The sequence below is a fragment of the Pleurodeles waltl genome, chromosome 5 (assembly GCF_031143425.1).
Source record: "Pleurodeles waltl isolate 20211129_DDA chromosome 5, aPleWal1.hap1.20221129, whole genome shotgun sequence".
Lineage (NCBI taxonomy): Eukaryota > Metazoa > Chordata > Amphibia > Caudata > Salamandridae > Pleurodeles > Pleurodeles waltl.
This window is the reverse complement of record NC_090444.1, coordinates 497,317,293-497,331,558: the sequence shown is the minus strand read 5'-3', so window position 1 is coordinate 497,331,558 and position 14,266 is coordinate 497,317,293.

Genomic DNA, 14,266 nt, shown 5'->3' with positions numbered 1-14,266 from the left:
TGTCTGTATTTTGGCGGTTTGCCTGTTGTGGGTCAGAATGACTTGGTGGTTTACCGCGGCCGCGGCGGTATGTTGGCGGTCTTCTGACAGCGGTAAGCGGCTTTTACCGCCAAGGTTGGAATGACCCCCTCTGTGTCAAAGGAAATTGATATGCGCAACATGTCACCAGGTTTTGCACAAACAACTGTATATTGTTCAAAAATAAGTGGGAATTAATACCTGAAAAAGATTAAACATGTCTATGTTTTGCATTGAAAGTAATTGATATGATGGAAGAATGTAAAACATTGCAGAATCATTTTGACAAGGGGGAAAAACATTAATGGAGCAAAATGAAATGTGTACAGCGACAAGATGAACTGTGGGTTTCTGAAGAGAGTAAATTGTTTTTGCCTTCTAGTCTGTTGTCCCAAATGGCTTGTTCAAGTATAATTGGTTCAATCCAAAGTTTACACAGGTTGCTGGGGCAGTTTGCCATTGTTGCGTCATTTGCCAGCAAATGAACACGGGGAAAGGGACAGTGGTTAATTTGAACCACATTGGGATAGCAGAAGGTCCATTCAGCTGAATGCAAATGGATTTTATTGAGATACCTGCATGTGGAGGTTTGAAATATGTGTTGGTGATTGTTTGCATATTTACCCACTGGATTGAAGCATACCCTACACGAAGAAATGACAGTCTCACGGTAGCAAAACTACTGCTTAGGGAACTGATACCATGATTTGGGGGTCCGATCACTTTAGAAAAAGATAGGGGAAGTCACTTCAACAATTAGGTAATTAAATTACTGTGTGCAACATTGAACATTGAGCAGTATTTGCATTGTAGTTGCCGCCATGAAGCATCAAGACTAGTGGAACAAATGAATGGTACCTTGAAGTCAAGAGTTGCAAAGATGTGTGTGTCTACAAATCTGAAATGGCCTGACGCACTGCCTTCAGTTCTGATGACAATGAGAAATACAACCGACAGGAAGACAGGATTGTCACCGCATGAGATCATTATGGGCCGAGCCATGAGGTTGCCAGCGGTGCCTGTGAATGCACTTGTCAACATTACAGATGATAGGGTGTTGGACTACTGCAAAGGTCTGGCTGATGTGGTTCTCTCTTTCTCTCAGCAGGTGGAGGTCACCACACTGCCACCGATCCATTACCCAGGGCACAACCTGAGAGCAGGTGACTGGGTTGCGGTCCGGAAACACGTGAGAAAAATGTGTTTGGAGCCTCGTTGGAAGGGTCCTTACCAGGTATTTCTGACAACTACCACAGCTGTGAAGTGCGCTGAAGTTCTGAACTAGATCCACAATAGCCACTCACAGAAAGTGGCATGTCCTTCAGACAATGAAGAAGAGTTGTCGAGAATATCAACAATGATAAAACCATTCTCAGAGCCAGATGGAGAAGGAAGAGGAACTGAGACCGGATCTGAGCACTCTGAGGGCGGTTCAGTCACTCCTGTGAGAGACGAAGGAGAAGTTCTCCAGGAGGGTGACAGTGAGCCTACCTCAATAGAGGTAGCAGGAGTGCGTGGTCAGAGGAGAGCTTTTCCATAAGCAGATGAATTTGAGAGACAAGCAGAACAATTGCTCGACCCTGAGGGGGAAGGAGTTGAGGCAGATCAAAGCCTATGTGATATGTCTCATCCTGAACCAGTTGCATGTCCATCTAGAGAAAACACCACTGAGCAAGCAGAAGTTAAAAGCTCAACACTGAAAAGAACATTGACAAAGAGTCCATTGAAAGGAAAGAAGTGGCCGGAGTCACAAGCAAAGAGAAAAGAACCAGTTGTTGAAACAACGATCGAGGAAGAAGTAGATACAACAAGGAGAGCAGACCTAAGTTAAGGAGATTTGAATGGTGAACAAAAGTTAAAAAGAAAGAGAATAGCAAGAGAAGGGTACACAAGTCCTTATTGGGCGTATGCAACTACAAGTAAATGGCAAGGAGAGCTTTTGTCTTTTTGTTTTGATCGCGACATTTCAGGTCAATATTTTGGCACTTGAAGGAAGCCAAAGAGCTGAACTATTGGGAACGTTTTTGAGAAAATACAAGGACTTTGATAACCTGATTTAATTTTTTGAAACCTTATTTTGACAAGCTGCTAAACCGATTTTTGACAAAGGATCCTGGAAGTGAGACTGAGTGCTGTAAATAACTGCTGAAGAAGATTGAAGATTTTTGTTTTTGTTTTTATTTTTTATATTTTGCTGCATTTTTCTAAATGTTCTCTTGTGCTTTCTGATTCTTTACAGATCATGAATAACCTTAGTCAGCAGGGTAGAAAGAATATGCACTGTAAATTCATGAGCATTGGTTTGGTTTGGCAATTATGTGTGGGATATTGTTTGTGTTTGTGTTAAATGATTGTGGGTATGTCTAATATTGACAAGGGTAAAGCCAACCATGCTTCAGCTTTAGAGACAACTACTGCATTAACAGCTATAGAAAAGTTTAGGTTAGATGAGGTGTATCTGCATGAGGGTACGAATGCACAAGGGGAACTTTCTTCTAATATCTTCTATCGCTTATTGAGTGAGTATGTTGAGATGATGGATGCAAAGAATTGTTATGTGTGCACGCAGATTCCTTCATCAGACAAAGAAGGATTTCCTTATCATAGTTTGCCTCTTACTTATGGGATATGTTGCAGTCTGTTACTAACAAGATTCTATAACCAGGAGTACATTCAGTACTTCTACTCCGATTACGATGTAGTGTTTTCGGTTGTCCCCATAATTAGGTATCTGAGTAGAATAGCTAAAGTCAATGACATAGAGGTTTCTTTGAACTGAAATAAACTTTTGGTACTGCCTATGCACACAGGAATAACCTGACAAGCTTGCTTACACCTTTAGAAAAGAACTTCTTAGATCACACAGATGACAGGAGAAAGGCATTGAAGGAGAAATTAGAGAAGGGCTTAGAGAAAAGGACTTACGCAAATGATTATGCTTTTAGTGCAATAAAAACACAAGGGAAATTAGCTTTAGATGCACAACATGTAGGGAAGCTTTGTGTATATAGGCCTAAATCTTGCACTGACACGTTATTTGTAGGAACAAGTGAATGTAGACGTGTTCTTGTTTAAGAGTAAATGGACATTTGTGTTGAATGGACAGGATGCAGAGATTCCTGGGATATATTACATATGTGGTCCTATTGCTTATTACCGTCTTACAAGAGGATGGTATGGTACATTTTATTTGGGGATAGTTTCCCCAAAGATCTATCAACTTGACGACTTAAAGAAATTTCCGAAAGTGACTGAGTTACATCATATTAGACAAAGGAGAGAGTCCAATTCTGGTATAGCGGGAGATATATTTGGAGCAATAATTCCTTTAGTGGGAGTTGTTCTGAATTTGATAAAGTTTTGAATGTTGTCTACTATTGTGGATAACAGGATGACAAATCTTTCAGGGCTATACTCCCGATAGATACTGAATTAGCTGTTGAAAGAGCTAGGACTCTTCAGATTCGCCTTGCATTAGACATTCTTTTACCGATGGATGGTGAAGTTTGCAAAATGATTAATTCAAGACATTGCTGTTTGTTCATTCCTGACAACAGTAAATAAATTAGAAGCTTACTTACTAATCTGACTAATGAAAGTGCTGATTTGAAAGAATTGATGGAACCAGGTGTTTGGGAGAAAGTTGGCAATGGAGTTGCTTCAGTGGGAAATTTGCTCAGTAACATTGGGAAAGGGATTTTATTGAAAACAATACAGGGGATACTGATTATTGTGGTTTGCTAAGTTGGAATATGGGGAATATGTAAATTGTGTAAAAGAATAAAATTGAAGAAGACAAAGAATAATCAGAGGAAGAAAGAAAAGAAAAGGGAAAAATTGTTTAGGGAAAATTCGAAAAGGGAACAATGATTGGAAGGGGTTGAAATGACTGATGCTCAAATTTGTGAGAAAAGGTTTGATGTGATGACACATTTAGTCATCAGGGGAGGGATTGCTAGCGCAGATGTTCTAATGAAGTCATTAATGAATATTTATTTATTATGAGTAATGGAATTTGCTTACAAAATGTAATCACTTTTAGAAAATAATGCACACAGTTGAAAGTATGACCACATGAGTGGCCACCAATGTTCACGAAGTGTACTTATTAAAAGCTTATTAAAATGAAATGTTGAGCTTATGTTTAATGAATGTAGTAATACATCATATTAAGGGTTATGCATTATGTATTAGCTTTGTTATTGTATGCCTTAACTTAGCAGAGGTCTTGGCCTACTTGCAATGGCCTCATGTCAAGTTGTTGTGCTGTCTTAGTGTGCTCGTAGCTGAACGTTTCTCTCATGAGAACTGCTTGCTAGAAGATGCTGTTCTTACTAATGCAACATTGTAAATGTAACGTGTGTAAGACTGACTTTCTCAGGAGAGAACAATGACCATAATGACTGGAGTATAAGCTTCAGCAATATTGTTACCTGACGAGCCGGATGATGAGAACAGTACGAAAGGAGCCAAACATTGACATGTGAACGGTGTACTAGTAGAAATTTAGTTTTAGTTTAATTGGCCGAAGTGTGAACATGCAATCCCTTGACCACTAGGGATTGGGAAATAGTTTTAGGAAATCTAACTTAGCCAGACTGCACTGAGAAGAAGACGCCATTCGCCATTCGCCACCATTCGAGCATTTGCCATTGCGCTTTTGCCTTTTGCCACTACTATTACTTTCTTGAGCATCTTGAGCTGTGCTTAACTTTAATACTGAAAAGACTTTGCCGTTTTCTGAACTTTGATGCTGAATCCTGAAGCCTTGCTGACCAGACTGATGTCCTGATGACCAAGTCTGTTACAGCTTGCTGATCCAAACTGAGGATAGATATATTGAATATGAAATTGGTTCCTTTCTAGGTACCAACCATGCTATTTTGATCCAAATTTGTGTTGACTAAATTGTTTTGCATGAAGCTCAAACATGCTAATTCTAATCTGACATTAGTTAGGGAACTCAGGGCCAGATGTAGGTAGCCTTTTGCACCTCGCAAATGGCGAAAAACGCCGTTTGCGAGGCGCAAAAGGCCTCACGCGATGCAGAAACACATTTTGCGAGTCAGAACCGACTCACAAACAAAAATATTTTTTCAGAGCAGGCAGTGGTCCTATGGACCACTGCCCACTCTGAAAAAAAAACAAAACAAAAAGGTTTCGGTATTTTTTCTATTTGAAGCTTGTTTTCCTTTAAGGAAAACGGGCTGCAAAGAGAAAAAAAAAAACTGCTTTATTGAAAAGCAGTCACGGACATGGTGGTCTGCTGTCTCCAGCAGGCCACCATCCCCGTGAGTGCCTAGACTCGCTATGGGGTTGCAAACTGCGACCCACCTCATAAATATTTATGAGGTGGGTCTTTGCGACCCCATAGCGAGTCGCAGAAGGTGTCTGAGACACCTTTCGGCATTCCCTGGGTCGCTGGGACTCGCAATTTGCAACTCGCAAAAGGGAACCTTGCTACATCTGGCCCTCAGTGACAAAGTCTGTTACATGTGATAACATTTGATGTATTTTCTTTGCTGAAATCTAAATGTGTGTAATATTGTTTGTGCAATTGTCCTTATTATTACTTTGCACTGCAACTTTAGAATGTGCAGTAGCTCAAGCCTTGATTAGGTTGTGTTTCTTTCATCGCTTCAGTCAGCCAGTGCTGTTTTTGTATGTTTATCATTTGATTTTGAGATTATTTTACATGACATTAGCATTGATAATATAGGTAAATAAATATTAAAACTTTTACAAAAAGGTGTGACCTTGTTGTCATGGTGTGTGACAATTACTGACTCCTATTGATTACTAGGCTATTGACTATCATTGATTATTAATGCTATTGGTTATCAATTGCTGATGTTGTAGGTCAATTATTGATTATTGATCTGCATGTACTGGATGTATAGTCGGAACATCTTTAAGCGAGTCAAAAGGTTCATTGACCTATTTGCGTCTGCTGGTAAGTTTACTTATTAGGGTCACAAAGAGTCATCGGGTCCTTTCTGCGGAGTGGTAGAGTTGAGGTGGCACCAGTGCTGAGCATTAGATCTGCGCACTTCTGGCAATCGGTATCTGGCAGTCACAACATTGTGCGGCATCTTCCATAGAGTCACAGAATTCAGCAAGGCTGCAGCGGTGTTGGTACTGCCATATCATCACACTCCAGCAAGGATCACAGCTTTGGTTGCAGCAGGGTCACGGCATTCAGCAGCAGAGTCAGTTCATAGTTGTCTGAAGTTGGTTTGCTTGGATCTTCTTGGTTTTCCACCAACTTCTCCTTTCAAGGGCCCAGGGACTGGATTTGGTACCACTTGACAGGGCAGGAGTACCAGCAGAAAGTCCAGGTGCTGACAGAGGAAGTCTTTGGTGGCCCTGAGACTTCAGAATAGGGGGCAATCTCAGTCCAAATCTAAGGTCTGGGGTTTTGGGTCAACTACTTACACCCCTTTCTGCCTTTGAGGTTGCCCAACTTCAAAGAAAAGTCTCTGTTGTATACAGGAGCTTGCCTTGTCCAGGTCAGGCCCTAGACACACAGGGGGTTGGAGACTGCATTGTTTAAGGGCAGGCACAGCCCACTCAGGTGTAAGTGACCACTCCTCCCTCCACTCTGTCTCAGATGGTTCATTAGGATAGGCAGGCTACACCCCAGCTCCCTTTGTTCACTGTCTAGAGGAGATTCACAAGCAGCCCAACTGTCAGTCAGACCCAGACAGGGAATCCACAAACAGGCAGAGCCACAGAATGGCTTAAGCAAGAAAAGGCCTAAAAGTGGCATTTTCAAACTAACAATCTAAAAACCAACTTCACTGACAGATGTATTTTTTAAATTGTGAGTTTGACCCCAAACATCACATATCTATTTGCTCTCAAAGGGAAACTGCACTTAAAAGATATTTAAAGGCAGCCCCAATGTTAACCTGTGATAAAAATAAGCCTTGCAACAGTGAAAACTGAATTTGGCAGTATTTCACAGTTAGGACATGTAAAACACATCAGTGTATGTCCCACCTTTAACATACACTGCACCCTGCCCATTAGGCTACCTAGGGACCACCTTTGGGGTGCCTTACATGTATAAAAAGAGAAGGTTTGAGCTTGGTAAGTCGGTACACTTGCCAAGTCGAATTTGCAGTTTAAAACTGCACACACAGACACTGCTGTGTCAGGTCTGAGCCATGTTTGCAGGGCTAGTTATGTGGGTGACACAATCAGTGCTGCAGGTCCACAAGTGGCATGAGAGTTACAGGCTCTGGGCACCTCTAGTGCACTTTACTAGTAAATGGCAGCCATCCCCCTGATGAAGGCCCCAGTGACAACTACAGCTCAGAATGTCTGGACATTGACGACTTACCAGGCCCATCAGGGACACCTGGTCAGTCCACCACTCCTAGCCTCACCCTGCCCACATCTAACCCCCCACCTTGTGGCAATAACAGCACATCCAACCCCTCGTCCCCAAACCTGTTTCACAGGGACTAGTCAATCAGTAGTGTGCCCCACAGTACAGGGACAAGAGTCGACCCTTCACACACAAGACAATGAAGGTCCTGGTGATACTGGGAGTGAGCACACCGGGCCAGTGGCACAGGCACACGTTAGCAGGGGACAGGGTAGGGCATATATGGGCCAGAGGACGGGGCAGGCAAGGGAGACAAATTACCAGGCGTCCATCTTCCAAGTCCTTGGAGCATACCAGCACTCTGAGGACCAGATGGGCCAAATACTCGCCATCTTGGTGGACAACCAAAGGTCGCAGAGACAACACCACCAGGAAGCCATGCAGCAGTGGCAGGCACTCAATGCCTTCATAGGCACTGTTTGAAATGGGGTCTTTGGTTGACAGTCAGATTACCCCCTGTCCAAGAAAGGACCCTCACTCTAGTCAGGGTAAAGGAGAATCACACTAGTTAACCCCCCTCACCCCCTTAGTAGCTTGGCACGAGCAGGTAGGCTTAACTTCAGAGACAAGATGTAAAGTATTTGTACCAACACACACAGTGATATAGTAAAAACACCACAAAATGACTCAACGCATGTTTAGAAAAAATAGCCAATATTTATCTCAACAAAAAAAGACCAAAACGCCAAAAATCTGAGATACACAAGTCAAGTTATGAATTTTTACAGAATAAACTTAAAAATTGCGCTTAGAAACACAAAATGCTTAATTAAGTGTTAACACGGCATCATAATGGAGTCGTTCCCAAGAATCCAACGCCAACGGTGCCAAGTGTGAAAACAAGCCAGTGCGCTAAGTCGGGGATCTCGGCGTCGCTGGATCCGAGGCGGCATCAGTTATGCTGCTGCGGGGTGAAGGACCTGAGGTATCAGGAAGAGTCGTCGGGTCCTTGCTGCAGAGCGGTGGAAGTGAGGCAGCATCGGTGCAAAGCATTGAGTCGATATCTGGTGGCAACAACGTGGTGCAGCGACTTCCACAGAGTAGAGGACTCCTGCAGGCCGCTGCGGTGTCGGGCCTGTGAGGGTCGTTGCACTTCAGCGAGGACCACGGAGTCAATGGAAGGTGGCGTCACGGGATTCAGCAGCAATGTCGGCCCAGAGTCTTCCAAACTTGTTTTTGTTGGATTTTCACCAGCTTCTCCTTTCAAGGGTCCAGGGACTGGATAGGGCACCACTTGTCAGGGCAGGAGTCTCAGCAGAGAGTCCAGGTGCTGGTAGGGGAGGTCTTTGATGGCTCTGAGACTTCAGAACAAGGGGCAATCTTAGTCCAAGGCCTTTGAGATTCTTCTCAAGCAGGAATATACCACAAAGTCCAGCCTTTGTCCCCTTTCCCAGGCAGAAGCAGCAACTGCAGGAAAGCTCCAAAAAAGCACAATCATAGGCAGTGCAGAACTTCTCATCAGCTCTTCAACTCTTCTCCTTGGGAGAGGTTCCTCTTGATTCCAGAAGTGATTTGATCTTTAGGGGTTCTGGGTGCTCTTTGTATACCTCTTTCTGCCTTTGAAGTAAGCCTACTTCAAAGGAAAGTCACTCTTGTTTGTGAAATCCTCCCTTGCCCAAGCCAGGCCCCAGACACACACCAGGGGGTCGGAGACTGTATTGTGTGAGGGCAGGCACACCCCTTTCAGGTGTGAGTGACCACTCCTCCCCTCCCTCCTAGCACAGATGTCCCATCAGGATATGCAGGCTACACCCAAGCTCCCTTTGTGTCTTCTTTTTTAAAGTGATATCTTCATACACACAATCTAAAAAACAACTTCACTAAAAGATGTATTTTTAAATTGTGATCTCAGAGTCCCTAAACTCCTAATTTATATCTGCTCACTAAGGGAATCTGCACTTTAATAATATATAGAGGCATTCCCCATGTTAACCTATGAGAGAGTAGGCCCTGCAACAGTGAAAACCAAATTTGGCAGTATTTTACTGTTAGGACATGTAAAGCATGTAAGTACATGTCCCACCTTTAACATACACTGCACCCTGCCCATGGGGCTACCTAGGGCCTAACATAGGGGTTCCTTATATGTATGAAAAGGTAAGGTTTAGGCCTGACAAGTTTGGCAGTTTAAAATTGCACACAAAGACACTGCAGTGGCAGGTCTGAGCCATGTTTACAGGGCTACTAATGTGGGCGGCACAACCAGTGCTGCAGGCCCACCAGTAGCATTTGCTTTACAGGCCCTGGGCACCTCTAGTGCACTTTACTAGGGACTTACTAGTAAATCGAATATGCCAATCATAGAAAGTCAATTACAAATATATTTTACATAGGAGCACTTGCACTTTAGCACTGAATAGCAGTGGTAAAGTGCCCCGAGTAACAGAAACAACAAAAACAGAGTACAGCATATATCACCAACCTGGGAAACAGAGGCAGAAGGTTAGGGGAGACCACACCAAGGATGACAAGTCTAACAGCCACCACTGCAGGTGTGCTCAGGGACCTCCCCAACATCCTGCATCCAACCTCCACCCACCAGCTGGCCCCTTCCACTGGCAACCCCTCATTTGAGCCATCTACATCAGCTACAGCTAGTGGATTGGAGGCCCTGTCAGTGCAGCTACAGGCCACTGAGACCCCTCCCTCTGTAGCTGAGGAACCCCCCTGTAAACATGGTCGTCCATCCCGGGATCTGGCTGGAGCAGATGCAAAGACCAAACAGACTGCCAGGAAGTGACCCTTGTAGGAGGCTGGCCTGGCTTATAGTGGGTACCTTGTGGTACTTACATCTTGTGCCAGGTCCAGTTATCCCTTAATAGAAGATTAGTAGTGTTCTAGCAGCTTAGGCTGATAGCAGTAGCTATAGCAGAGCAGCTTAAGCTGAACTAGGAGACATGCAAAGCTCCTACTATACCACTCATATCACTTAGAACTATATCATAAGAAACACAATACTCAGAGTTACTAAAAATAAAGGTACTTTATTTTAGTGACAGTATGCCAAAAGTATCTCAGAGGATATACTCCCTTAGGAGGTAAGTAATATACACAGAATATACACACAAGCCAAAATCAGGTAAGTAAACAGTTAGAAAAGTAGTGCAAACACTGTAGGACACAATAGAATGCAATAGGAGACAATAGGCCTAGGGGCAACACAAACCATATACTCCAAAAGTGGAATGCGAACCACAAATGGACCCCAGGCCTAGTGTAGTGTGTAGAGGGTCACTGGGAGTGTAGAAAAACACTAAGGGTGTCCATGATACCCCAACCCAAGACCCTGAAAAGTAGGAGTGAAGTGATCCTACTACCCCAGAAAGACAGTAAAGTCAAGATAGGGGATTCTGCAAAGGCAACAACTGACTGCAAAGCACTGAAGATGGATTCCTGGACCTGAGGACCTGTAAAGGAAGGGGACCAAGTCCAAGAGTCACGCAAGTGTCCAAGAGGGGCAGGAGACCACTAAACTCTTGATGAAGGTGCAAAAGGGCTGCCTCTGGGTGGAAGAAGCCAAAGATTATGCAACAACAGAAGGTGCCAGGAACTTCTCCTTTGGTCAGAAGATGTCACAAGGCGTGCTGGAGGATGCTGAGTTGCTTCCATGCAAAAAGACTGCAAACAAGCCTTACTAGCTGCAAGACTCACAATTGAAGGTTTTGGGGGCTGCCAGGGCCCAGGAAGGACCAGGAGGTCACCCCTTGGAGGAGGAGACAGAGGGGGTGTTCAGCAACACGGTGAGCCTATGCAGGAACCAGCAGCACCCACAGAAGCACCAGATCAGGCATTCAGAAGATCTGAGCACGATGGTCGACTCAGCACAACAAAAGAGGGTCCCACGAAGTGGGAGTCCAACTCAGCGAGTTGGGCAATTCAGGACAGAGTGCTGGGGACCTGGGCTATGTTGTGCACGAAGGAAGCCTTGCAAAAGTGCACAGAAGCCCGAGCAGCTGCAGTTCACTCAGTACACAGGATTACTGTCTGGCGTGGGGAGACAGGGACTTACCTCCACCAAATTTGGACAGAAGGGCCACTGGACTGTCAGGGAAACTTGGACCCAGCTCCTGTGTTCCAGGGACCACACTCGTCAGGATGAGAGGGGACCCAGAGGACTGGTGATGCAGAAGTTTGGTGCCTGCGTTGGTAGGGGAAGATTCCATCGATCCACGGGAGATTTCTTCTTGGCTTCCAGTGCAGGGTGAAGGCAGACAGCCCTCAGAACATGCACCACCAGGAACAGTCGAGAAAGCCAGAAGGATGAGGCACCACAATGTTGCTGGTAGTCTTCTTGCTACTTTGTTGCAGTTTTGCAGGCGTCCTGGAGCAGTCAGCAGTCGATCCGTGGCAGAAGTTGAAGAGAGAAGTGCAGAGGAACTCTGGTGAGCTCTTGGATTCTTTATCTGGTGAGATACCCACAGGAGAGACCCTAAATAGCCCTCAGATGAGGATTGGCTACAGAGAAAGCTAAGCACCTTTCAGGAGGGGTCTCTGACGTCACCTGCTGGCACTGGCCATTCAGAGGTCTCCATTGTGCCCTCATACCTCTGCATCCAAGATGGCAGAGGTCTGGGACACACTGGAGGAGCTCTGGGCACCTCCCCTGGGCGGTGCTGGTCAGGGGAGTGGTCACTCCCCTTTTCTTTGTCCAGTTTCATGCCAGAGCAGGGCTGGGGGATCCCTGAACCGGTGTAGACTGGCTTATGCAAGGAGGGCACCATCTGTGCCCTTCAAAGCATTTCCAGAGGCCAGGAGAGGCTACTCCTCTCAGGCCCTTCACACCTATTTCCAAAGGGTTAGGGTGTAACACCCTCTCTCAGAGGAAATCCTTTGTTCTGCCTTCCTGGGACTGGGCTGCTCAGGCCCCAGGGGAGCAGAAACCTGTCTGAGGGTTGGAAGCAGCGGTAGCTGCAGAGAAAACCCAGGAAAGTTAGTTTGGCAGTACCCAGGCTCTATGCTGGAGCCCCGGGGATGCATGGAATTGTACCCCCAATACCAGAATGGTATTGGGGTGACAATTCCATGATCCTAGACATGTTACATGGCCATGTTCGGAGTTACCATTGTGAAGCTACATATAGGTATTGACCTATATGTACTGCACGCGTGTAACGGTGTCCCCGCACTCACAAAGTCCGGGGAATTTGCCCTGAACAATGTGGGGGCACATTGGCTAGTGCAAGGGTGCCCACACACTAAGTAACTTTGCACCTAACCTTCACTAGGTGAGGGTTAAACATATAGGTTGTCTTATAAGTTACTTAAGTGCAGTGTAAAATGGCTGTGAAATAACGTGGATGTTATTTCACTCAGGCTGCAGTGGCAGTCCTGTGTGAGAATTGTCTGAGCTCCCTATGGGTGGCAAAAGAAATGCTGCAGCCCATAGGGATCTCCTGGAACCCCAATACCCTGGATACCTAGGTACCATATACTAGGGAATTATAAGGGTGTTCCAGTGTGCCAATAAGTTTTGGTAAAATTAGTTAATAGCCTGCAGTGACAATTTTAAAAGCAGAGAGAGCATAAACACTGAGGTTCTGATTAGCAGAGCCTCAGTGATACAGTTAGGCACTATGCAGGGAACACATACTTTATGAGCACTGGTGTCCTGGCTAGCAGGATCCCAGTGACACAGGCAAAAACAAACATACATACAGTAAAAAGGGGGGTAACATGCCCGGCAAGAGGGTACTTTCCTAAACAACCCCCCCAAACGAGAGACAATAAGGCTAACCTTGCCCAGATGAGTCTTCATTGTCTAAGTGGAAATATCTGGAGAGTCCATCTGCATTGGACCGTCTCTGGCCAGGAGTTTCACTTGGCTCCACCAGCCTGCCCCGTGCCCCTGATACTGTTAGACTGCCGTCTGGACAGCAGTTCGAGGCCCTCCTCCACCCGCAGGCACCCGCCTGTGCCTCATCCCTGGTGCCTATTGGTAGGCTTTTCCTGCTACCCTCGTGTGAGTAATTCCTTCTGTGTTTGCCATAATCTGTTTCTGTGATTTATATTGCTGTTAGTTTTTGCTGTGTTTCCCTTCCCCGAGTAATTCCTTCTGTGTTTGCCATAATCCGTTTCTGTGAATTCTATTGCCGTTATTTTTTGCTGTGTTGTTCAGCATGTCTCTGCCCCAATGCCCCCCGTTTAGCTCTCGTTTTTCTCCTGGTTCTCACCACCTGTTTTCTCTGCACCGGCTCTGGCCGGTCATGTTCCCCTGCTGCTGCCTCCCCTGTGGCCCTGCCCCCGCACACACCCATTGGCCCTCCCTCCCTCCTCCCAGCTGCTCCACCCTTCCACCCCACCCTCTTAATGGCAGCCGCTGCGCGGAGCCCCGTGTAAACTCCCTGACCGTCTCTGGCCAGGAGTTTCACTTGGCTCCACCGGCCTGCCACGTGCCCCTGATACTGTTAGACTGCCGCCTGGACAGCAGTTCGAGACCCTCCTCCACCCGCAGGCACCCTCCTGCGCCTCTTTCCTGGTGCCTAGAGGTAGGCTTTTTTGCTGCCCTCATGTGAGTAATTCCTTCTGTGTTTGCCATAATCAGTTTCTGTGATTTATATTGCTGTTAGTTTTTGCCGTGTTTCCCTTCCCCGAGTAATTCCTTCTGTGTTTGCTATAATCTGTTTCTGTGATTTATATTGCCGTTAGTTTTTTCCGTGTTGTTCGGCGTGTCTCTGCCCCCCAGCACCACCCTGTTTAGCTCTAATTTTTCTCCTGGTTCTCACTGCCCATTCTCTCTGCACCAGCTCCGGACGGTCACTGTTCCCCTGCCGCTGCCTCCCCTGCGGCCCGTGCACACCCATTGGCCATCCCTCCCTCCTCCTAGCTTCTCCACCCTCCCACCCCACCCTCTTAATG